The following is a 23,884-nucleotide window of genomic DNA, read 5'->3' as shown; positions in this document are numbered from 1 at the left end:
AGCATCTTACTTTTTTTCAGTGGAAAGAATTTGTATATCATATCTATACTTGCCTATCTTCCCCTCTTCTAGAGCAGAACACACAGGACACAGAGCCACTTGTAGAAGGGGTTTGAGAGTTCATGACTATAAAAATCAGTGATAGTAGTTGCAGTACATACAGCTATAAATATAGATGTGAGATAACTATGTGGCATATAGGGATGAATGGAAAGACCCAGCAATGGGTCTGACACTTGCTTTCTAGGGGAAAAAAATCACCAATCTTTGTTTGCTTTTAAACAATCTGACTCTTGTAAAGGTGGAGTGAAAAATGTACAGCTGTTGACCCCTTGCGCAGGGTAACACAGCTGCCTTTCTGTAAAACTAATTAGTGAACTAAACTTGAAGCAAACAGCCTTCTCCCCAGTGATTATCACAGTCCCCAGGTTACCTACACAGTCACTGTGTCTCTTCCTCCTCCACAGCATTCAAAGCATCATTCCTAGTTTCTTGATCACAACTCAATAGGCCACGGTCATCTTCTTTTCAGCTTATAATTCCTTTTACACCTCATTTAACCAGTTTGAGGATGCAGTGTGTAGAAGGAGCATATCTTAGTACTTGAAGAAGTTATCCAAGGCCAAAGAGTATGGTCTAGTCCAAAGACGGTCAACAATATTAACAATACCCAACAGTAGTTTATCAGTTTAAATGTCTCCTTTCAGTACCAGGAAGAGATGGAGGATTCTAAATACAAAAAACTATCATCAATGGAGAGAACCCCAGATTTACAACTACATAATCACCTTAAGCTCAATTACCTTGCTTTTCTCATTTAACTTGCCTCCCATTCCCAACGTCTCTTTTGCCTTAAGCTGTAAATGGTATTCAGGTGGTGTCTTGAGCCATTTTGGAGAGTTATTGTTTTCCAATGTATCTCTCATGTATATTGGAGGTATTTGTTGTTGTTGTTCAATCACTATGTCATATCTGACTCTTTTGCAACCCCATGGATTCTAGCCTGCCAGGCTCCTCTGTCCATGGGATTTTCTAGGCAAAAATGCTGGAGTGGGTTGCCATTTCCTCCTCCAGGGGATCTTCCCAACCCAGGGATCAAACCCATGTCTCCTGAATTGGCAGGCAGATTCTTTACCACTGAGCTACCACCAAGGAAGCCCATATGAGAGGTACACATGTTATTAAACTCTGTTTTTCTCCTGTTAATTTTTCTTTTATTACAGGGTGGTTTCAGGCAAGTACCTAGAAGGGTGGGGGAAATTTCCTCTTCTATATTAGGTGGTAATACCTGTATTATCTCAATATGTTCTTTAAAAAAACTCTTGCACTCAGTTGATGGTGAGGTAACACCCAGTGTTTGTCGGATAGTGTCGCAAGGGTTAATATTATTGATCCTTAGGCACTAGTAGGTTTGGGGGCTATGTAGTCATGATCATCAGGGAGTTAATTTCTTCCACTTGGTGGTGGTTTTAGCATCTGTAAAATAACTCAGGAAATGTGTATTAGTTGTTTTTATCTAAGGATACTTCAGAAAGGAGTTAAAGCAACAGTAACACAATAATAATGGGGGACTTTAATATCCCACTCACACCTATGGTTAGATCAACCAAACAGAAAATTAACAAGGAAACACAAACTTTAATTGTGACAATGGACCTGTTAGAGTTAATTCATATCTACAGGGCATTTCATCCAAAAACAACAGATTTCACCTTTGTCTCAAGGGCACACAGAACATTCTCCAAGATAGATCACATCCTGGGCCACAAATCTAGCCTTAGTAAACTTAAAAAAATTGAAATCATTTCAAGAATCTTTTCTGATCACAATGCAGAAAGATTAGATATCAATACAGGAAAAATAAACTATTAAAAACACAAACATACAGAGGCTAGACAACATGCTTCTGAATAACCAACAGAAGAAATAAAAAAGGAAATCAAAACATGCATAGAAAAAATGATAATGAAAACATGACAACCCAAAACCTATGGGATTAAGTAAAGCAGTGCGAAAAGAGAGGTTTACACCAATACAAGCCTACCTCAAGAAACAAGAGAAGCATCAAATAAACATCCTAACTTTACACCTAAAGCAACTAGAAAAAAAACAAAAAAAACACCCAAAGTTGGTAGAAGGAAAGAAATCATAAAAATCAGAGCAAAAATAAATAAATGAGAAAGAAATGAAGGTGACCGTAGAAAAGATCAACAAAACTAAAAGCTGGTTCTTTGAGAAGATAAACAAAATAAACAAACCGTTAGTCGAGACTCATTAAGAATAAAAAGGGAGAATTAAACAATTAAATTAGAAATGAAAATGGAGAAATCAAAATAAACAACACAGAAATATAAAAAATTATAAGAGACTACTATAAGCAACTATATGCCAATAAAATGGACAACTAGTAAGAATTGGACAAATTCTTAGAAAAGTACAACCTTCCAAAACTAAACAAGGAATAAATAGAAAATTGGAACAGACCAGTCACAAGCATGAAAACCTAAACTGTAATCACAAATCTTCCAACAAACAAAAGCCCAGGACCAGATGACTTCACAGGTGAATTTTACCAAAAATTCAGAGAAGAGCTAATATCTATCCTATGCAAACTCTTCAGCAAGTTGTAAAAGGCAAATTCCCAAACTCATTCTATGAGGCCACCATTACCCTGATACAAAAAACAGACAAAAACGCCACACAAAAAGAAAACTACAGGCTAATATCACTGAGGAACATAGATGCAGAAGGCCTCAAAAATTTTTTGGAAACAGAATCCAACAACATATTAAAAAGATCATACATCATGACCAAATGGGCTTTATTCTAGGGATGCAAGGATTCTTCAATATTCACAGATAAATCAATGTGATGCAGCATATTAACAAATTGGAAGATAAAAACCATATGATTATCTCAAGAGATGCAGAGAAAGCTTTTGACAAAATTCAACAGCCATTTATGATTAAAAACTCCAGAAAGCAGGCACAGAAGAAACATACCTCAACATAATAAAAACAATATTTGACAAACCCACAGCAAACATTATTCTCAATGGTGAAAAATTAAAAACATTTCCTCTAAAATCAGGAACAAAGCAAGGGTGCCTACTCTCACCACTACTATTCAACATAGTTTTAGAAGTCCCAGCCACATCAATCAGAGAAGAAAAAGAAATAAGAGGAATCCAGATTTGAAAAAAAGAAGTAAAACTCTCACTGTTTGCAAATGACATGATCCTCTACACAGAAAACCCTAAAGATACCACCAGAAAATTACTATAGCTAACCAATGAATATAGTAAAGTTTCAGAATATAAAATTAATACACAAAAATCCCTTGCATTTTTATACACTAACAATGAAAAAAACAGAAAAAGAAATTAAGGAAACAATCCCATTCATTACAACGAAAAGAATAAAATACTTACGAATCAGTTCAGTTCAGTGTCTCAGTAGTGTCCATCTTCTTGTGACCCCATGGACTGCAGCACGCCAGGCCTCCCTGTCCATCACCAACTCCCAGAGTTTATTTAAACTCATGTCCATTGAGTTGGTGATGCCATCCAACCATCTCATCTTCTGTCATCCCCTTCTCCTGCCTTCAATCTTTCCCAGCATCAGGGTCTTTTCAAATGAGTCAGTTCTTTGCATCAGGTAGCCAAAGTATTGGAGTTTCAGCTTCAATATCAGTCCTTCCAATGAATATTCAGGATTAGTTTCCTTTAGCATGGACTGGTTGAATCTCTTTGCAGTCCAAGGGACTCTCAAGAGTCTTCTCCAATATCACAGTTCAAAAGCATCAATTCTTCAGTGCTCAGCTTTCTTTACAATCCAACTCTCACATCCATACATGACTACTGGAAAAACCATAGCTTTGACTAGATGGGCCTTTGTTGTGTCTGTCTCTTTGTGACCTCATGGACTATATAGTCCATGGAATTCTTCAGGCCAGAATACTGGAGTGAGTAGCCTTTTCCTTCTCTAGGGGATGTTCCCAACCCAGGGATCAAACCCAGGTCTTCCACATTGCAGGCAGATTCTTTATCTGCTGAGCCACAAGGGAAACCCAAGAATACTGGAGTGGGGTAGCCTATCCCTTCTCCAGCAGATCTTCCCAATCCAGGAATTGAATTGGGGTCTTCTACATTGCAGGCAGATTCTTTACAAACTGAACTATGAGGGAAGCCCATATACTTATGAATAAATTTACCTTAAGAAACAAAAGACATATATATATAGAAAACTATAAAACATTGATGAAAGAAATCAAAGATGACACTAATAGATGTAGAAATATACCATGTTCATGGATTGGAAGAATCAATATAGTGAAAATGAGTATACTACCCAAAGCACTATAAATTCAACTCAATCCCTGTCAAGCTGCCAATGGTATTCTTCACAGAACTAGAATGAATAATTTCACAATTTGTATGGAAACACACAAAAAAATCCTCAAATAGCCAAAACAATCCTCAGAAAGAAGAATGGAATGGGAGGAATCAACCTTCCTAACTTCAGACTATACTACAAAGCTACAGTCATTAAGACAGGATGGTACTGGCACAAAGACAGAAATGCAGATAAATGGAACAAAATAGAAAGCCCAGAGATAAATCCACACACTTACAGACAACTTATCTTTGACAAAGGAAGCAAAAATATATAATAGAGAAAACACTGTCTTTTTAACAAGTAGTGCTGGGAAATCTGGTCAACCACATGTAAAAGAATGAAACTAGAAACTTCCTAACACCATACAGAAAGGTAAACTCAAAATGGATTAAAGATCTAAATGTAAAACCAGAAATAATTAGGGGAAAACATGGAGGAATACATATGTTTTCTATGTTTCCTCTTAGAAAACATAGGTAGAACACTCTCTGGCATAAATCACAGCAAGATCCTCTATAACCCACCTCCCAGAATAATGGAAATAAAAACAAAAATAAACAAATGGGACCTAATTAGGTTTAAAAGCTTTTGCACAAGGAAGGAAACTATAAGCAAGGTGAAAAGGCAGCCTTCAGAATGGGAGAAAATAATAGCAAATGAAACAACTGACAAAGAACTAATCTTCAAAATATACAAGCAGTTCAATACCAGAAAAATGAACAACCCCATCAAAAAGTGGGCAAAAGAACTAAACAGACATTTCTCCAAAGAAAACATGCAGATGGCTAATAAATACATGAAAAGATGCTCAACATCACTCATTATTAGAGGAATGCAAATCAAAACCACAATGAAGATTCATCTCACGCTGATCAGCATGGCCACCATCAGAAAGTCTACAAACAGTAAATGCTGGAGAGGGTGTGGAGAAAAGGGAACACTCTTATACTGTTGATGGGAATGCAAACTGGTACAGATACTATAGAGAACAGTGTGGAGATTCCTTAAAAAACTGAGAATAGAACTGCCATATGACCCAGCAATCCCACTGCTGGGCATACACACCGAGGAAACCAAAATTGAAAGAGACACATGTACCCCAGTGTTCATTGCAGCACTGTTTACAATAGCTAGGACATGGAAGCAACATATAGGTCCATTGACAGGCAAAGGATAAGGAAGTTGTGGTATATATACATAATAGAATTACTCAGCTATAAAAAAGAAAACATTTGGGTCAGTTCTAATGAAGTGGATAAAACTGGAGCCTATTATACAGAGCGAAGTAAGTCAGAAAGAGAAACATAAATACTGTATATTATCACATATATACAGAATTTAGAAAGATAGAAATGATGATCTTTTATGCAAGACAGCAAAAGAGACAGATATAAAGAACAGACTTTTGGACTCGGAGAAGGTGAGGGTGGGATGATTTGAGAGAATAACATTGAAACATGTATATTACCATATGTAAAACAGATGACCAGTGCAAGTTCCATTCATGAAGCAGGCACTCAAAGCCGGTGCTCTGGGACAACCCAGAGGTATGGGGTGGGGAGGAAGGTTCAGGATAGGGGGAACACATGTGCACCATGGCAAAGACCATCACAATATTGTAAAGTAAGTATCCTCCAATTAAATAAATAAAACATTTTTGTTTAAAGAAAGGAGTTAAAGCAAAGAGGGAGGGGGGTGTCTATCCCAGAAATGCCCCATAGGGTCCTGCTCATTACACTTCCTTATAAATACCTTCTTTTAATCCTCACAATTCCTTTGTGGGTTAGTTACTATTTACTCTAGTTTTCAGATAGAGTCAGACATATATGAATTTGAAGCTTGTTTCTGCTCCTTATTAACTATAGGAGCTCAGGCAAGCTATTTAATATTATGAATCAATGTCCTTACCTATAAAACAGGAATAAAGACTGAATAAGATAATATCTGTGAAGCATCTTTAGAGGGTCAGACATAGAGTAAGAACTTAATAATGGTGATTATTATTATTGTATTTCCTGAACAGAACTCTTGTAGCCACAAGAAATTATAAATTACCTATTAAAATATTTCAATATTCTTGAAAGTCACAGTCATGTTCTATTAGAATATTTCCTCAGGTAATATAATTTTCTTAGTAATACTTTGATCTATACTTTGAATTTGTGGATAACATTTGTTTAAAAAAAGAGTCCCCAAACATAAACTTATTTCTTCAGAATAAACCATAAAATCTTCTAGGACTCTTCTCATGAAGCTACCAGGTGATTAAATCAACAAGAAGAATTTCTGTCTGAAGCCTGTGTTAGTTTGTGCTCTGAACTCAATAAATGCAAAGCAGCTGCCATGCTGTAGGACTATGAATTTTAATCCTTAATATTTTCATGTTATAGGAACCTCAACAATTGGTGCACAGAAATCTTTTCTTATTTGATTCATTCTAGAGACATCAGATTATTGTTTATGTGTCTTCTAGATTAGATTTACCCAAACAGCCCAACTTCTTCAGGTTGGTAAATTGTTTAAAGGTGATTTATCTGAAAACAAGTCACAAATATTTTTCAGCAGCAGCCTCCTACTGTGCTGAGTCTTTGTCACAAGTGTCTTCCATTTCTTATAGCACACTTTATTCTAAATGGCCAACTCTGGCCTTGAGAAAGTGTACTGTGGCCACTGTTTCTGCTGATATAGCCCAGCTTTTCAGCCAGCACTGGGTCAAACTTGGAAAGTGCTTTGATCTTTTCACTGAGAGGCACATGGTCTCTGTGTCAAATATCACCGGTGGCACCATTTCACAAGTTGTACCCAAGTTGGCATGAGGACTGGGCAGGAGTTAAAACTCAGAGTCAGGGATAGGTGTACACAAGCAAACACTCGAGCCAAACACACCAGGGCCAAAAGAAAGTTGTAATACAGGGAGCAAAATAAGGTACAGGGCCAGAGTCCAGTCTGGGGTCAGAGGGCAGAAAACAGGCTGCATAGCATCTAAAACTGCCATCCCTTTGCTAAAGTTGTTCATACTGGACCACCTGCAAGGAAAGTGACTAGCACTTAGGGGCCAGAGCTGTCTCACAAATGCCAATTACAGCAGAGATGAGTCAGGATGCAAAGAATTTGAACTACCATTTCACATCCTTGCTATGTTATCAGTTAAATACACCTAAAACTCATTGACTTAAGGCCAGCTCCATGCCGTGCCGTGCCAAGTCGCTTTAGTCATGTCCAACTCTTTACGACCCTATGGACCATAGGCTGCCAGGCTCTGTCCATGGGATTCTTCGGGCAAGAATACTGGAGTGGGTTGCCATTTCCTACAGGGAATCTTCCTAATGCAGGGATTGAACCCAAGTCTCAAATTGCAGGCAGATTCTTTACTATCTAAGCCACTAGTCAATGATAAAGTCACTCATTTGTATAAAAAGTGAAATATGCATTTCATTTTTGATATAACCATTCCAACCCTTTTTGGGAATTTTTGAATTCTGATAGGTTTTCTTTTAAAAATTACTGGTTTTGACTCATTTAAGGCTGCCTATCCAGTTTGTCTAACCATTCTTTCACAAATTTCATATTTTCAAAACATACTCATGGTAACTGTATAGATGATTCATTAAATGCATCCTTTGTGAGTATCTTGCATTCTTTAGTGAATACTTTCACAAATGGTATAAATTAAGTAAATTAATACATAACTTGCATTTGCTCCCTTCTAATGAAGGATTGCTGTTTTGATGATAATAAAGAGAAGATCTGTTATGACTATATTATGTAGATGTCAGGAACAATGAAGTGCAATGGAGGATTAAATTAAATAAGAGATAAAGTATAAAATCACAGTACCTGGCATATGTTAGCTACTTTGTTAATACTAGTTCCTTTTATAGAAGTGAGAAAGTAATTCTTGTTACCAAGTTGACTTGCTTGATATTTCGTATATCTGACTCACCAGATTTTTGCTTACTTTTCATTTCACATGGAATCTTACCAGTCTCATTTTATATAATATGAAGAAATGTGAAAGTAGATAAAGAAATACTTTTAGAATCTCTGTGGTTCCAGTTTGCTGTATTTATTTCCCTAACTCCAATTAGAGACAGTCTCTGGGAAAAGGAGTTATTTCCACTTTCCCTATAGTGGCTCCAGTGTTCCTAATACTAAACCTCTAGCCTTCAGTCTTCTCCCTTCTGGCCTCAGCAAAGGAGGGAGGTATACCAGATGTTGCAAGCCTTGCCTCTTCCCACAGGACATGCTGTGGGCAAAGAAGCCAACTTAGTTATTATGTTCAAATGCATTCTTTGCTTGAGCACCTTGATATAGTAGCTGGTGAGATGAAAAGGCAGAGAATAAAAAGGAAAGAGTTAACAAGATATGATCAGAGTGTGTGAATGTGGAAAAAGAGACTGGAATGTATTAGAATGAAAGCATTCAAGGTGAGCAGAGAGAAGGATTGATACATAGTTCTAGTTTGGTGAAAGAAAAAAATATGGCTTTGTTTGCCTTATGTTTGCTTCCACATAATGGCAAAGGCACGATATATAACCTGCAAATATGTATGCAGAGAAAGAATGGAGAGAATCAAAGTGTATGTTGGGCACCTGGATGATATAAATCAATTATATAACCTGGCTTCAGTGGGAGAAGAGCCAACTGTTGAAGCACCCATCTGAAAAAGGTTAAGTGTGTGGAGGAATCCTAATGAACTATTGTATCAAATGTGCAGTGCTGTGTATTTAACATTAGAACAAAGTAGATGGTGAGTCAGAATCTAAAGAACAGAACAAAGTGAAAACGTAATGGGTAGACAAAAAAGAATGGGGGTAGGAGTCAGTGCAGAAAAGAATTAAAGATAAAATAAATAAATATCAAGAGGGAGAAATATGTAAAAAGTGGCATAAGGAGGACTTAAGTATTATATTGTTTTCTAACAGGGATGAGATTTTAGTTGTTAAGAAGAAAACATGTGTGCACTAGTTCAAAATCCTACTGAATCAATACATCCTGAACTACCAATCATGAATTAAATACATTCTCTAGAATTTGCCCCTATAAGTCTCTTAGATATCACAAGTCCATCTTTTGGGGGCTCACCCAGTTTGTTGTCATTATGCTTTTCCTACCTGCTAAGTGAAACATCCTTTTGCAGTGGGCAAAGATCTGATTTCAAGCAAGACAGGATGCTGACTTAGCTCCAAAGAATGAGTCATGACTGGTCCAAGTCATTTATAATAATCTCATTCCCTTCTATTAATGGATTTGGTCCCAAATTAGCATGTGAATCAGTTCTGGTTAATGATACATCAAGGGAAACCTGGTATTTTCCTTCTAGCTTCAAAAGTAGTGTACAGGGACTTATCCATTCCTGCTTGTGATACTGAAGTAAAGACATAATGTCTGGAGATGTGGCAGCTGTTTTGCAACCATGAGGCAACAAGCTCAAAAGGATGGTGAAGTTGAAGGGTGAAAAGGGTCGAGAGTTTTGGTTGAGCCCATTTAATAGCTAAGGCTGTTTCTGCGGCTGCCAGTTACCAGATGTGCTACAAGGGTAAGCTACTGTTTAGCTGGATTTTCCATTATTTAAACTGAAAGCATTTAGTCATTCAATCATATCTGGACTTGGACAATCAACTTATAATCTTCATCATGTCTTTTAGGCTTTAAAATAATGCATTTGTTTGGTACTTCAGGAAACTATTTAAATGAGTCATCTCAAACTAACATATTTAAAAGTAATTTAGCACATTCTTTTTTTGTCACAGATCCAGAGAACTTAAGTATGACAAGTTCTTCTACCTATTTTCATGTGTTATCACCTTCTACTTGGAATATTAAAAGAAATGACAAGAAAATTAAAATATAAATAAATTACAGTAAAAGTATAAACATTCTATATGAATGGAGATAATAAAAATAGCATTCCCATATTGCCTCCTGATTAATCAATTTAACTTAAATTTATTTAAGAATACACAAAGTCTTTATTTATTTAGCCATGCTACATGGCATGTGGAATCTTGGTTCCCTGATCAGGAATCAAACCCAGACCCCCTGCAGTGTAAGCTCAGAGTGTTAACCATTGGACCGCCAGTGAAGTCCCAAGAATACATAAAGTCTTAAGAGAGCAAGACGCCCATATATATACTTTTATTTTACCTTGGGAACAAACTAGAGGGGTTAAAAGATGTGATTGCTTAACTAAGACAGCAGCAAGTAGAACAAGAGTACAATCCTTCTTTCAGGCAGAAGACTTCCTCCTCCATCATCTTGGTTTCCAAAGGAGACACAGAGGCACTATCATAAATTATTGAAATCTGTTCATTAGAAGGCAATGACCAGATGTGGCTACTCCTGAAATACACCTTTTTCTTATCTTCAATTCCTCCATTATTATCTCTATCCATTTTCTTACGCATCATGCTGGTGTTTCTTCTTTTATTCTTTCTCATTTTCCTCTATTTTATTTGTCTCCTCCATACTGATGACCTCAGCTCTCCCTTCGCATCTTCTCCTGATTACCCTCTCTCATTTTATTTAATACTTCTTTTCAATCTTTCTCCCATTCTTCCACTAAATCCAATACCCTGTCCCCATCCACTCATCCATCCACTTTCTCTTCTGAACATAAACATCTAGGACTTTAGCAGCTCACTTATTTTCCTTGGTTCTTTTTATTTATTTTTGCCTGTCTAGTCTTTGGTATAGTCTTTGGTATAGTCTTTCGGTATAGTCTTTGTTTTCATTTTCAAGTCCATCTTTTACACATGCTTTTTAAAATACATACTCTAACTTCAGAATTATTATTTTATTCAGTATAATTTGTCATTTTCCTCTGTTAACAGAGCAGTAATAGTTGTAAGGACCTTGGCCTGGCACTCAAAGCAATGCCACTGCTGACCTGTAATTCCACGGTTGACCTGCAGACCTCTGCCAGGGGTGGAAAATAAAGACTGAAAATGCTGACAAGGGAGGTGAGGAGAAGCGAGCAGAATCCGGAGAAGCAAGAGAGCACTGAGGAAGCAAAATGAAAGAGAAGAGCAAATAAACAGCCTTATATCCTACGATCATAGAGCCATTATTATTTCTTACACACACACTCACATACAGGCAAGCTTTCGGATTGTAAGGATGGACTGCTGGAGGAAGACTCAGGAACCCCCAAAATTAGCATCTGGCTTTATTTATGAACCAGACCTGAAGAGGTCAGTGTTAGGACTGGGTTAAGGTTAAAGATAAAGGAGACATTGGTCAAGGTCTCTTCAGTGTTGATCAATCTGTGTTGCCAAACTAGAGGGTTCTTTGGTGTTTGAGGAGGAGGAGGACATTGGACAGAGAGCAGGAGAAAGACAATATTATTTCATGGGATTCACAGCTGACTTGAACCCATAACATAATATACTTTACAAGAGAGGTCCAGTGGTCCTAACTGTGTTGTGATAACAGGTTTTACTCGTTTAAGATTCTGTAGCAGAAAACTCTCTCTTTTGCAAATGAAAGTCTTGTCTCTTGCTGCCACTTTCCCCATGTTCACTTCGCCATGGAATCTGTATACTTTATTAAAAAGAATTCTCCATGATAGGAAAAATATTTTCTTAAAGACAAGTTGCCAACATGATAGAAATAAAAACGTATTAATTTAAAGTAGAATAATTTAGGGACTTCCCTGGTGGTCCAGTGATTAAGAATCCACCTACCAATGCAGGGGACATGGGTTCAATCCCTGGTCCAGGAAGATTCCACATGCTCCAGGGCAACTGAGCCTGTGTAGCACAACTGCTGAAGCCCATGGATCCTAGAGCCCTTTGATCTGCAAGAAGAAAAGCCACCGCAATGAGAAGCCTGTGCACCACAACTAGAGAAATCCTGCATGCAGCAACCAAAACCCAGGGCAGCAAAAATGAAAACAAACAAAGTAGAAGCACTTAAAATCTTGTCTCTAACTTGATCAGGGAATGAAAAGAGTATTCTGAATATTTCTTATGACTCCTTCTGACCCTTGAGTCTTTATCTGTGAGTCCTTTTGGGTGCGTTGTTTGCTTATATCTAAGAAGTGCATGAGGAAGGCAGAGGTGAGGAGAATTAAAATTAACCTCTATTCAGTTGCTAAGCAAACAACTATGCCATGCACATTTCCATGGGCCACACTTCCCAGGATCTAAAATTGAGCAAGATGGGTTGTGTGTTACTTTCCTAGGAAGGCTATAACAAATTGCCAGAAATTTGGTGACTTAAAACTATAGAAGTTTATTTTCTCACAGTCTGGAGGCCAGAGGAGCTTCCCCAGTGGCTCAGTTATAAAGAATCCACCTGTAATGCAAGAGACACAGGCTTGATCACTGGGTCAGATAGATCCCCTGGAGGAAGGCATGGTGACCCACTCCAGTATTCTTGACTGGAGAATCCCATGGATGGAGGAGACTGGTGGCCTATGGTCTTATAGAGTCACAAAGCATTGGACATGACTGAAGCAACTTAGCATGCACGCATGGAGACCAGAAGTCTGAGATTAAGACATTGCATGGTGGTCCCTTCTGGAGTTTCTGAGGGAGAATCTGTTCCATACCTCTTTACCAGCTTCCAGTGACCCTGGCAACACTTGGCATCCCTTGATTTGTAGCTTGTAGCTCCATTACTCCAATCTCTTTCTTTTTTTAGTGGAGTATAATTGCTTTACAATGTTATGTTAGTTTGTGCTGTTCAATGAAGTGAACTAGCCATAAGTATACATATATCCTTTCCCTCTTGGACCTGCTTCCCCCGACCCCCCACTCCCCCACCACTCATCTAGGTCATCACAGAGCAGCAAGCTGAGACTATTTCCAAGATAGGAACAGAAACACAGATGTAGAGAATGGCAGAGCTGGGGAAGGGGAGGGTGGGATGAATTGGGAGATTATTTATGATTGATGATAAATATACTCCCGTGTGTAAAATAGCTAGTGGGAACTCACTATAAAGCACAGGAAGTTCAGTTCACTACTCCAACCTCTTTCTCTGCTGCTAAATCGCTTCGGTCGTGTACGACTGTGTGTGACCCAATAGACGGCAGCCCACCAGGCTCGCCCATCCCTGGGATTCTCCAGGCAAGAACGCTGGAGTGGGTTGCCATTTCCTTCTCCAATGCATAAAAGTGAAAAGTGAAAGTGAAGTCCCTCAGTCGTGTCTGACTCTTCATGACCCCATGGACTGCAGCCTACCAGGCTCCTCTGTCCATGGGAGTTTCCAGGCAAGAGTACTGGAGTGGGGTGCCATTGCCTTCTCCACTCTTTATCTTCATATAAATTTTTCTCCCTGTGTCTCTGTATGTGTCTAAGTCTCCCTCTCCTTTCTCCTCTAAAATCATCAATTACTGGATTTAGGGTCCATCCTAAATCCATGTTTTGGCTGCCTCTTGATGTGCACAAAAGAGGAGAGTGAAAAAGTTGGCTTAAAACTCAACATTCAAAAAATTAAGATCATAGCATCCAGTCCCATCACTTCATGGCAAATAGATGAGGAAAAATGGAAACAGTGACATGCTTTATTTTCTTGGGCTCCAAAATCACTGTGGATGGTGACTGCAGCCATGAAATTAAGACACTTGCTCCTTGGAAGAAAAGTTATGACAAACCTAGACAGCATATTAAAAAGCAGAGACATGACTTTGCCAACAAAGGTTTGTATACTCAAAGCTATGGTTTTTCCAGTAGTCATGTACAGATGTGAGAGTTGGCCCATAAAAAAGGCTGAGTGCAGAAGAATCAATGCTTTTGAACTGTGGTGCTGGAGAAGACTCTTGACAGTCTCTTGGACACCAAGGAGATCAAGCCAGTCAATCCTAAAGGAAATCAATACTGAATATTCATTGCAAGGACTGATGCTGAAGCTGAAGCTCCAATACTTTGGTCACCTAGTGCAGAGAGCTGACTTATTGGAAGAGATGCTGGGAAAGATTGAGGGCAGGAGGAGAAGGGGGCAGCCAAAGATGAGATGGTTGGATGGCATCATCGACTCAATGGACATGAGTTTGTGTAAACTCTGGGAGATAGTGAAGGACAGGGAAGCCTGGCCTGCTGCAGTCCATGGGGTTGCAAAGGGGTGGACATGACTTAGCAACTGAAAATCAACAACTAAATTCAGAATGATTTCATCTTAGAACCTTAGCTAATTACATCTTCAAATACTCTATTTTCAAACAAGTCTACATTCTGAGATTTTGAGGGTACACGAATTGGGGTGGACAATATACAGCCCGCTACAGGCTCTAACAGCAATTTTTAAAGTGTGGCTCAGCACAGACTAACACATTTGCAATTGCTCCAATTCAACCACCTTCCCCAAATCCTGCTAGTCCGGTTTAATGACGCCTCACCAGAACGGCTCCAAAACACCCCAGAATGTCCCAGATTGACACCCTTGCTCCATGACACAGACATCTTCCACACGACAACATGACTTCCTCTTTATCCTACCTGCTGTGGTTCCACCGCAGCTGCTCCCCTGCTCTGTTCTAATGGATGCCCTGGTGAAAAGGGTAAGAAGGAGCTATTCTTCCTCATGCTTATCAGAACTTTAAAAGTTTCCACAAGCAGTGAACTTTGTGTAATAGCACTTTTGGTTAATTAGAGCAGACCAAAACCTGACTGAACTTCAAAGTTTCTCGGTCAGAAGTTCTCTTGAGTCAACTACTGAGAATGATTCCTCCCGCAGTCCTTTTCCATCCCCCACTCTCCATCAACCCTGACCTTCCTGCACTTTTTCCCTTTCCAGTTCATATGCTTCTAAGACTAAGGAGGGAACTCGGTAACCTGATTTCTCAAGGTGGGGCTGCAGGGAAGGAACACAAGGCCTACGTGTCCCCTCATCATTTTTTATCTCCCTCAGGCTCATTTGACATTGACATAAAGACGTTTCATTTTTGTTCTATGCTCTCTGCCTTTTGGAAAGGTCTGAGTATGTACACAGATTTAGGCTGAGACCTTCCATAGAAAACAGAACACAGAATCACTATCAACAGATTCCCTAGTTCTCTTCTATTTGCAACAAAATATTTACAAGAATATATCCCACATTGGCAATTCCCTGGTGGTCCAGTGTTTAGGGCTCAGCACTTTCACTGATGGGCCTGGGTTTGATCCCTGGTTGAGGAACTAAAATCCTGCAAGCAGCCCAGCCAAAACTTTAGTTAATTAAGACTTAATAAAAGAATACATCCCACTTCTTTGTATTTACGGAGCATTTAGTTACATTATGGAGTAAATAAGATGGGTATGAGAGACAGTTGGAGACTTACCTACTTTATTTTTTTTTCAGTTAATTAATTTATTTTAATTGGAGGATAATTACTTTACAATATTGTGATGATTTTTTGCCATACATCAAGGTGAATCCACCATGGGTATACATGTGTCCCCCCCATCCTGAACCCCGCTCTGCCACTTCCCTCCCTACCTTATCCCTCTGGGTTGTCCCAGAGCACTGGCTTTGGGTGCCCTGCTTCATGCATCGAACTTGCACTGGTGATCTATTTTACACATGGGAATACACATGTTTCAGTGCTATTCTCTCAAATCATCCCACCCTTGCCTTCTCCCACAGAGTCCAAAAGTCTGTTCTTTACATCTATGTCTTTATTGCTGCCCTGCATGTGAAGTGAAGTGAAGTGAAGTCGCTCAGTCGTGTCTGACTCTTTGCGACCCCGTGGACTGGAGCCCACCAGGCTCCTCTGTCCATGGGATTCTCCAGGCAAGAATACTGGAGTGGGTTACCATTTCCTTCTCCAGGGGATCTTCCCGACTCAGGGATCGAACCCAGGTCTCCCACATTGCAGGCAGATGCTTTAACCTCTGAGTCACCAGAGAAGCCATGTAGGATTATCATTACCATCTTTCTAAATTCATACATATGCATTAGTATGCAATATTTGTTTTTCTCTTTCTGACTTACTTCACTCTACATTATAGGCTCCAGTTTCATCCACCTCATTAGATCTGACTCAAATGTTTTCCTTTTCATAACAGAGTAATATTCCATTGTGTATATGTACCACAACTTCCTTATCCGTTTGTCTGCTGATGGATGGACATCTAGGTTGCTTTCAAGTCCTAGCTATTGTAAACAGTGCTGCAGTGAACACGGGGGTACATGTGTCTCTTTCAGTTCTGATTTTCATGGTGTGTATGCCCAGCAGTGGGATTGCTGGGTCATATGGCAGTTCTATTCTCAGTTTTTTAAAGAATCTCCACACTGTTCTCCATAGTGTCTGTACCAGTTTGCATTTCCACCGACAGTGTAAGGGGTTCCCTTTCCTCCACACCCTCTCCAGCATTTAATGTTTGTAGACTTTTTGATAGTGGCCATTCTAACTGGCGTGAGATGAATCTTCATTATGGTTTTGATTTACATTCCTCTAATAATGAGTGATGTTGAGCATCTTTTCATGTGTTTATTAGCCATCTGTATGTCTTCTTTGGAGAAATGTCTGTTTAGTTCTTTTGCCCACTTTTTGATTGGGTTGTTCATTTTTATGGTATTGAACTGCTTGTATATTTTGAAGATTAGTTCTTTGTCAGTTGTTTCATTTGCTATTATTTTCTCCCATTCTGAAGGCTGTCTTTTCACCTTGTTTATAGTTTCCTTCCTTGTGCAAAAGCTTTTAAGTTTAATTAGATCCCATTTGTTTACTTTTGTTTTTATTTCCATTATTCTGGGAGGTGGGTCATAGAGGATCTTGTTGTGATCTATGTTGGAGAGTATTCTGCCTATGTTTTCCTCTAAGGTTTTATGGTTTCTGGGGAGACCTACCTACTTTAGACTGAGTTTCATTGAGTGTTGACGTCCCAATGAGTACAGAATTTCGCCTTCAGTGTTCAGATGAAAAATACGCATACAAAGAGTACAGACGCATGCACCATCATGCCATGGTCCTACACTAAAGAAGATAGTATGTTCCTACATTTTTAAGTTCTGCAATTGGACTTTTCTACCATTATAAGTTTATTTATTTATTTTATGGAAGTATAGTTGCTTTACAATGTTGTATTAATTTCTACTGTACAGCAAACTAATTCACTTATACACACATACATATATATTTTTTCATAATCTTTTCCATGATAGTTTATTATAGGATATGATATTATCACTTATATGTGGAATAGAAAATGTGAAAGAAATGAACTTTCCATGAGACAGACTCACAGACGTAAACAACAGACTTGTGGTTACCAAGGATGTGGTGGTAGGGGAGAGGTGGATTGGGAGTTTGGGTTTAGCAGATGCAAACTATTATATATAGAATGGATAAACAGCAAGGTCCTACTATATATAATGGGGAGCTATATTTAATATCCTGCAATTGGACTTCTAATTCTCTCTGCTGAGCTAATTAATTCACATTAACCACATTGCAAAGCATTGATAAACCAAAATGCCAATTTATTAATTTACACCAAAAACTATTACAGCCAGGTGGATTGTAATGCTCACTTCAACTAGTCGGAGTAATACCTTCTCAATAGAAATGTGTCCTTCAGAAATAAAATCAAAATTAGAGGATATATTGGATTATTGAATGAAAATAAAAGAAGTGATTAACTTTAAGACATAGAGCTACTACTCTACCTTGAGGTTACAGGTGCCATGCATCAAAATTTCTCAGTTGCTCCAGAGTACACTAAAGTCATAATGGAATATGTGCCTTCACCAGCTCTCAAGTTTCAGTATTCTTTATTATTGTGCAAAAGTTTCTGTGACTAACATTGCCCTCGGTGTCAGAATTTTCGGCATTATTACATCCATATCTCCCTCCATGATTTTCAGAATGTTGCTAGATTTGGGTTTCCTTGATGGGAATTCAGGAAGGTATTGTTATCTTACCTGTGACATTCTTATATGATTCATCTTAATGTGATAGTACATTTTTGAAAAAATATCCTTTCCAAAAGGCTACACTGATTCTTTCATGTCAACACTTGCTATTTCGGTCAGACTGAAGGGTGCACCCTGTTTTGGATCTGCTGTGCCCTGTGTGTATTACACAAGGTCTCAAGAACACAGGTAGACAAAGCTTCCTCCAGGGCACTTAATTCCTAGAAAGAACGTGAACTAATGGGATGTGAAAAGAACTAAGATTCAAGATCTCTAGGTTCTGGTCTCAGCTTTGCCTTGAAGTATCTGAGGGGTAGGAAACACATCTGTTTCCACCTATTTAGGCAAAGAACTGGGGTATCTTGTATTCCAATCCCTTTTACTAACACTTTTCACTTTCATGCATTGGAGAAGGAAATGGCAACTCACTCCAGTGTTCTTGCCTGGAGAATCCCAGGGACAGGGGAGCCTGGTGGGCTTCCGTCTATGGGGTCGCACAGAGTCGGACACGACTGTGGTGACTTAGCAGCAGTAGCAGTAGGTATCCACTATGTGCTAATCAACCAACCACCTCCAACAGCTCTTTTAACTCTAAAAATTTTACAAAATCTCAGTGAATTACAATCCAGATTAGTGAATGACTTTTTATCAATTTGTTTTGTCTCTTGTAGTAGAGCTTCATTTATTCATCTGGTGAGCATTCATTGCAAACTACCTATGTGTCAGGCAAAATTCCACAAAGCTCATTAAGAGTAACACTTTCAAGCTTTTTCTTCTCCTGTTCTACATCCTTCTTCCCCGACTCAATGCTTGATTTCCACATGGGGTCTTTTTATTCAAGTAATCTAATCATCTCTTGACAATCAACTTGGTCTCTCCATTGTTTCCCTTTCCCGTGATTGCCCAAGATTTACTTTTATTTGGGACTCAATTTGTTTTGAACCCTTTTTTTTTTCCCCTCAAGAAGCTTGATGATAGCTTTGTAATCCAAGTTCAGAAGTTCAGAAAAAGCAGATTCTCACCAAGAAGCGGGAGTCTGAGTACTGGATTCCAGGGGCCTTCCACCTACCTAATCCTGGAACTTGAATTGCTCACATCTGCAACACTGGAAGGTCACTGCTGGCTTCTTCATCCTACTGGAAGATTGCTCCAAGAACTCAGAGCACCTTCCAGATCGCCTCTATCTTACACTCCCCCTAGTTCCCCCTCCCCGCCCCACAAATCCCCCACCGGATGGCTGGGAAGGAATCCAGCCCAACATCCTGCAGCCACACATATGTCTTCACTCAGCCTCCAGCCCCCGCAGCCTCTGCAGGTCCTGCCCTCCCGAGGACCTCCCAGACCACCCACAGGGCCCTCCCCTGGAGTCCTGAATGTCCATCCCCTCCCCTGCTCTCTCATCTCAGCCATGCCAGAACCTGCACTATCTGGGTTCCACTTATTTCCACCAGTCATTATGAAGATTTTACAGAGAAACATGATTTTAAAGTTGAATAAGAACAAACTGACAAAGTGCAGCAGAAGCAACTGGCAACTTGTTGTTCAATCGCTCAGTCGTGCCCAACTCTCTGCAACCCCATGGCCTGCAGCACCCCAGGCTTCCCAGTCCTTCACTGTCTCCCGGGCTTTGCGCAAACTCAGCAACTTACACAGCAATGTATATAGGAATGAACCAACAACGACCTACTTTATAGCACAGGAACTATACTCAGTAATAATCTATAAGGGGAAAGAGTCTGAAAAAGAAGATATATATATATATATATATATATATAACTGAATCACTGTGCTGAACACCTGAAACTAACAAGACATTGTAAATAAAAATTAACATAAATTTTCAATAAAAATAAAGAAAATAAATTTTCAATACAAATTTAAATAATTCTTAAAAAATAAAGAGGAGCGAGGCACAAGAAAGCAGGCCGTCCCTAGGGCAGGGAGGGTATTGGTTGGGAGTCTCCCTGGTGAGTGCCGTCTGAGACAGAGAACGTCTACAGATGCCAGTGGCCATCTTCCCCAGTGGCAATTAACCAAGACAACTGGAATCCCAGATCACTAATTTCCCCTGCCTAATGGTTTTCTCTGATCCAAACAATTGGCCTATCCAAGCATGTTGACATTTCTGGTCCAGTTTTTCAGGGCATGATGAAGATTAATGACAAGTCTGGGGTAAAGTTCAGGATTTTGTAATGGATCCACAGGAAGCTGAAGGGATCAGGCAGAACATGGCTTAAGCTGACCGTCTTCAGTGACCCCTCTGAGCTCCTTGTTTGTGCTATACTAGTGTTTGGGTCCACCTTGTCATGGGCTACTGCTCTACCTCAGAGTGAGTGAGCACAAGCAACTTCCATCTCCTTCCCCACAAAAGTTAAATCACGGCTATAGCAAAACATCTTTTTAAAACTACAATTATTTCTCTAAGCAATCATTGCCTGGTCTTATTTATACCTTGAATAATGTGGTTTTACAAATACCTTCTGCCTTGCTTTAGGGATCTTGGCTGTAAAATCAGGTAAACCGGTGTTTGATCAGATGAGTTCTACAAGGTCTCTGCAAGTTCTGCATATTTTTAATATTTGAGACAAGAAATGTCTCATAAAAAGATAACTGTGGAAAAAAGATACACGTATAAGAGTGTTTATCACAGCATTTTATATATTTTCAAAATATTGATTAATAAATTGTCGTGCTTACATATAAAATGGACACTAGGAAGTCATTAAAAGTGTATCTCTTTATTCACTGATAAAGAAATCCCCTGTGATTCATTGTTAAATGCAAAAAGGAAGTCAAAAAACATTTATGACCTCACTTATGATAAGTTTATATTAACATACATGGCCCACACAGATACAAAAAGATATTAACCAAAATATTGAACACTTACTGTCAAATCTCCAAAGTAGAATTTCACGTGATCTTCAATTTTTTAATTTCTATTTTTCTGTATTCTGTGAATTTTCTACAGTAAAATAAATAGTTTTTTTTTTTTTAAGGATTTGGAAAAAATAAATTAATTATCTGTATTTGGACAGATATATGGACTTCCAGCACACATATATAGGACACTATATGGGCTTTAAAATCAGGCTGAGGTGGTTTCAAATTGTGATTACTTTTTATATGACCCTGGGCAAGTCATTTAACTACACTGAGCCTCAGGCTCTTGACTTACACAGTTACTCCCTACATACCATAAGGGTTGCTTCAGGACAGTATGAGAGAATAGTGACAAATGTTTTGAAATATTACTCAGTGTATCTTTCAACTCTTTTTCAAAGCTAGAGCCCTTCTACCACTCAAACTAGAATGACGAAAGCAGAGACTCAGGAAAAAGAGGACATAGAAGAAAATAGTGAGGAAAATATATAGTGGAATCAGAAGTCATATTTTTGTGTTTAAATTCTAAAATTATTGAAAATTTTAGAATAGACAAAGACTTGAAAAGCAAAATGCCATTTTAACCATTCCTTTCATGCTTTTTTAATGTTCTCCTACTGCAAGTGTTACTCTTGAATTAAAGTACTTTTAATTTTAAAAGAAAATAGTTAAACCTCAAACTTACAAATAAATCTCCAATAAGCCAAGTTCAGTTACTTGTCACAGGACGCAAAGCTACATTCATTCAACAAATTTTTGTTTTCCAAACATTTTTCTAAGCACTGAGAATGTAACAGTGAGAAAAACAAACAAAAATTCTGATTTTTTAAAATGTACCTTGTAAAGTAGCCAATACACTCTTATGATACATATATACATAAAGGGAAAGGAAAAGAGTGGCGGGAAGGTACAGAGTGGAAGAAACTGGAGCTGATGACCGATTCTAAATGGATTCAACTCGTGTGGAAGACAATGTAATATTATGCTGCCAAGTGAAATAGCTGGTACTATGACACATCATTCCTGTGCCTAGGCTTATTCCCAAGAGCTGTAACTTGCACACCTGTTATCAGGAGACTTAGACAAGAATGTCTCCAGCAAAGATGTTCACAAGAGCAAAACATTGAAAACCATTTAAACGTCTACCAACAGAAGAATGGGTTAATAAAATGAAGTGTTCTCAGACAGATTTGATGCTTTTGAACTGTGGTGTTGGAGAAGATTCTTGAGAGTTCCTTGGACTGCAAGGAGATCCAACCTGTCAATCCTAAAGGAAATCAGTCCTGAATATTCATTGGAAGGACTGATGCTGAAGCTGAAGCTCCAATACTTTGGCCACCTGATGTGAAGTGCTGACTCATTGGAAAAGACCCTGATGCTGCGAAAGATGGAAGGTGGGAGGAGAAGGGCACAACAGTGGATAAGATGGTTGGATGGCATCACCAACATGATGGACATGAGTTTGCGTAGGCTCCAGGAGTTGGTGATGGACAGGGAAGCCTGGCATGCTGCAGTCCATGGGGTCGCAAAGAGTTGGACATGACTGAGCGACTGAACTGAACTGTTCTCAATGATGAAAACAAAAAACCATGACTTATCTTTGAAAGATAATTATGACAGAGGATATTTTCCCAAAACAGCCACAGTATTATTTCTGGTCCCAAATGTTCTTCCAGAACCTTCTCCACCCTCTCCACCACCTCCTACATCAACAAGTGGAGTCTGTGTTTTCTCCCTTTGAATTTGCTGTGTCTTTGTGACTGCTTAACTCATACAGGACAGAGGCTATGTGGTTTCTGAGTGCTCATCATAAAAGGCAATGTACTTCCCTCTTGGCCTTTGGAGTGCTAAGCTGCTTTGTAAGGAGTCTGATGACCCTATAGTCACCAAGTTGAAAAGACCCCGTGAAAAGAATACCTAGAAATAGAGGTAGACCGAGAAGCTATGCTTGTGTTACCAGCTCAGACAGCAGAAATATGAGTGAAGATGTTTCAGAGATGACTCTGGCTCTACAAATCATTGGATTTCAAACACATAAGAGACTCTGAGCCGCAACCATGCTTTTCTTAAACTCCTGAATCTAGAGACAGCATGAGATGTCCACTTAGGTCCATCAGCTACAAATGATGTTTGCCATTCTAAGCCACTGAGTTTTGCAGTGATGACAAAGGGATAGACAAGGATAGATGACTAGGATGATGACATTGAGTGAAAACAAAAGTCCCAGAAAAGTTCTTACTGTATGATGTCAGTTTCTTAGTGCTCAAAAAGAAGTCAAACAAAACAATAAAATTATTTCTTAAATAATTGAAAAGATAAATGCAATATTTTTAGATTTTCATATGTTTCTTATTTCATTGCATTAGAATCAGAACATTTGTGTTATTTCTACTTTGCAAAATTCATTAAGGTTTTCTATGTAGCATAATAGGTGATCAATTTTTATGAATGCGACTTGAACACTTAGATGTGTAGTTGCTGTGTTCAACGTTGGTTATATACATCTGTACGTATTATCAGATCTACCCTGCTAATTATAATAGTTAAGTCTTTTAGTTCACTTAATTTTGGTCTGTGAGAAAAGTAAGTTAAGGGCTTGTATTGCTAGTATGTTTCTCCCTATTTATTTATTATTTTTTAAATTTCTGCTTTATTACTATTTCACTCTTGTTTTGGGCAAAGCACGAATATCCATACCTGTATCTCCACTGTGAATTGTAACCTTATTAGTTTTATTTAATGCATATGGGCCTGAAACCCTGTAC

General features: G+C 38.7%; 1 long non-coding RNA gene across 1 annotated transcript in view; it reads left to right on the top strand.

Annotated features, from left to right (window-relative positions):
- The window catches only part of LOC129624139 (uncharacterized), a 168,587-nt gene extending 157,138 nt beyond the window's left edge, over window positions 1-11,449 (top strand). The window contains exon 3 of the long non-coding RNA XR_008700773.1: window positions 11,231-11,449. This is a non-coding gene — a long non-coding RNA (uncharacterized LOC129624139). The remainder of the gene's footprint in view (window positions 1-11,230) is intronic.
- Window positions 11,450-23,884: the final 12,435 nt, after the last annotated feature.

Source organism: Bubalus kerabau, chromosome 12 (assembly GCF_029407905.1).
Source record: "Bubalus kerabau isolate K-KA32 ecotype Philippines breed swamp buffalo chromosome 12, PCC_UOA_SB_1v2, whole genome shotgun sequence".
NCBI classification, from domain to species: domain Eukaryota; kingdom Metazoa; phylum Chordata; class Mammalia; order Artiodactyla; family Bovidae; genus Bubalus; species Bubalus kerabau.
The sequence above is the reverse complement of the archived record's forward strand: the minus strand, read 5'-3'. Positions and strand labels throughout refer to the sequence as shown.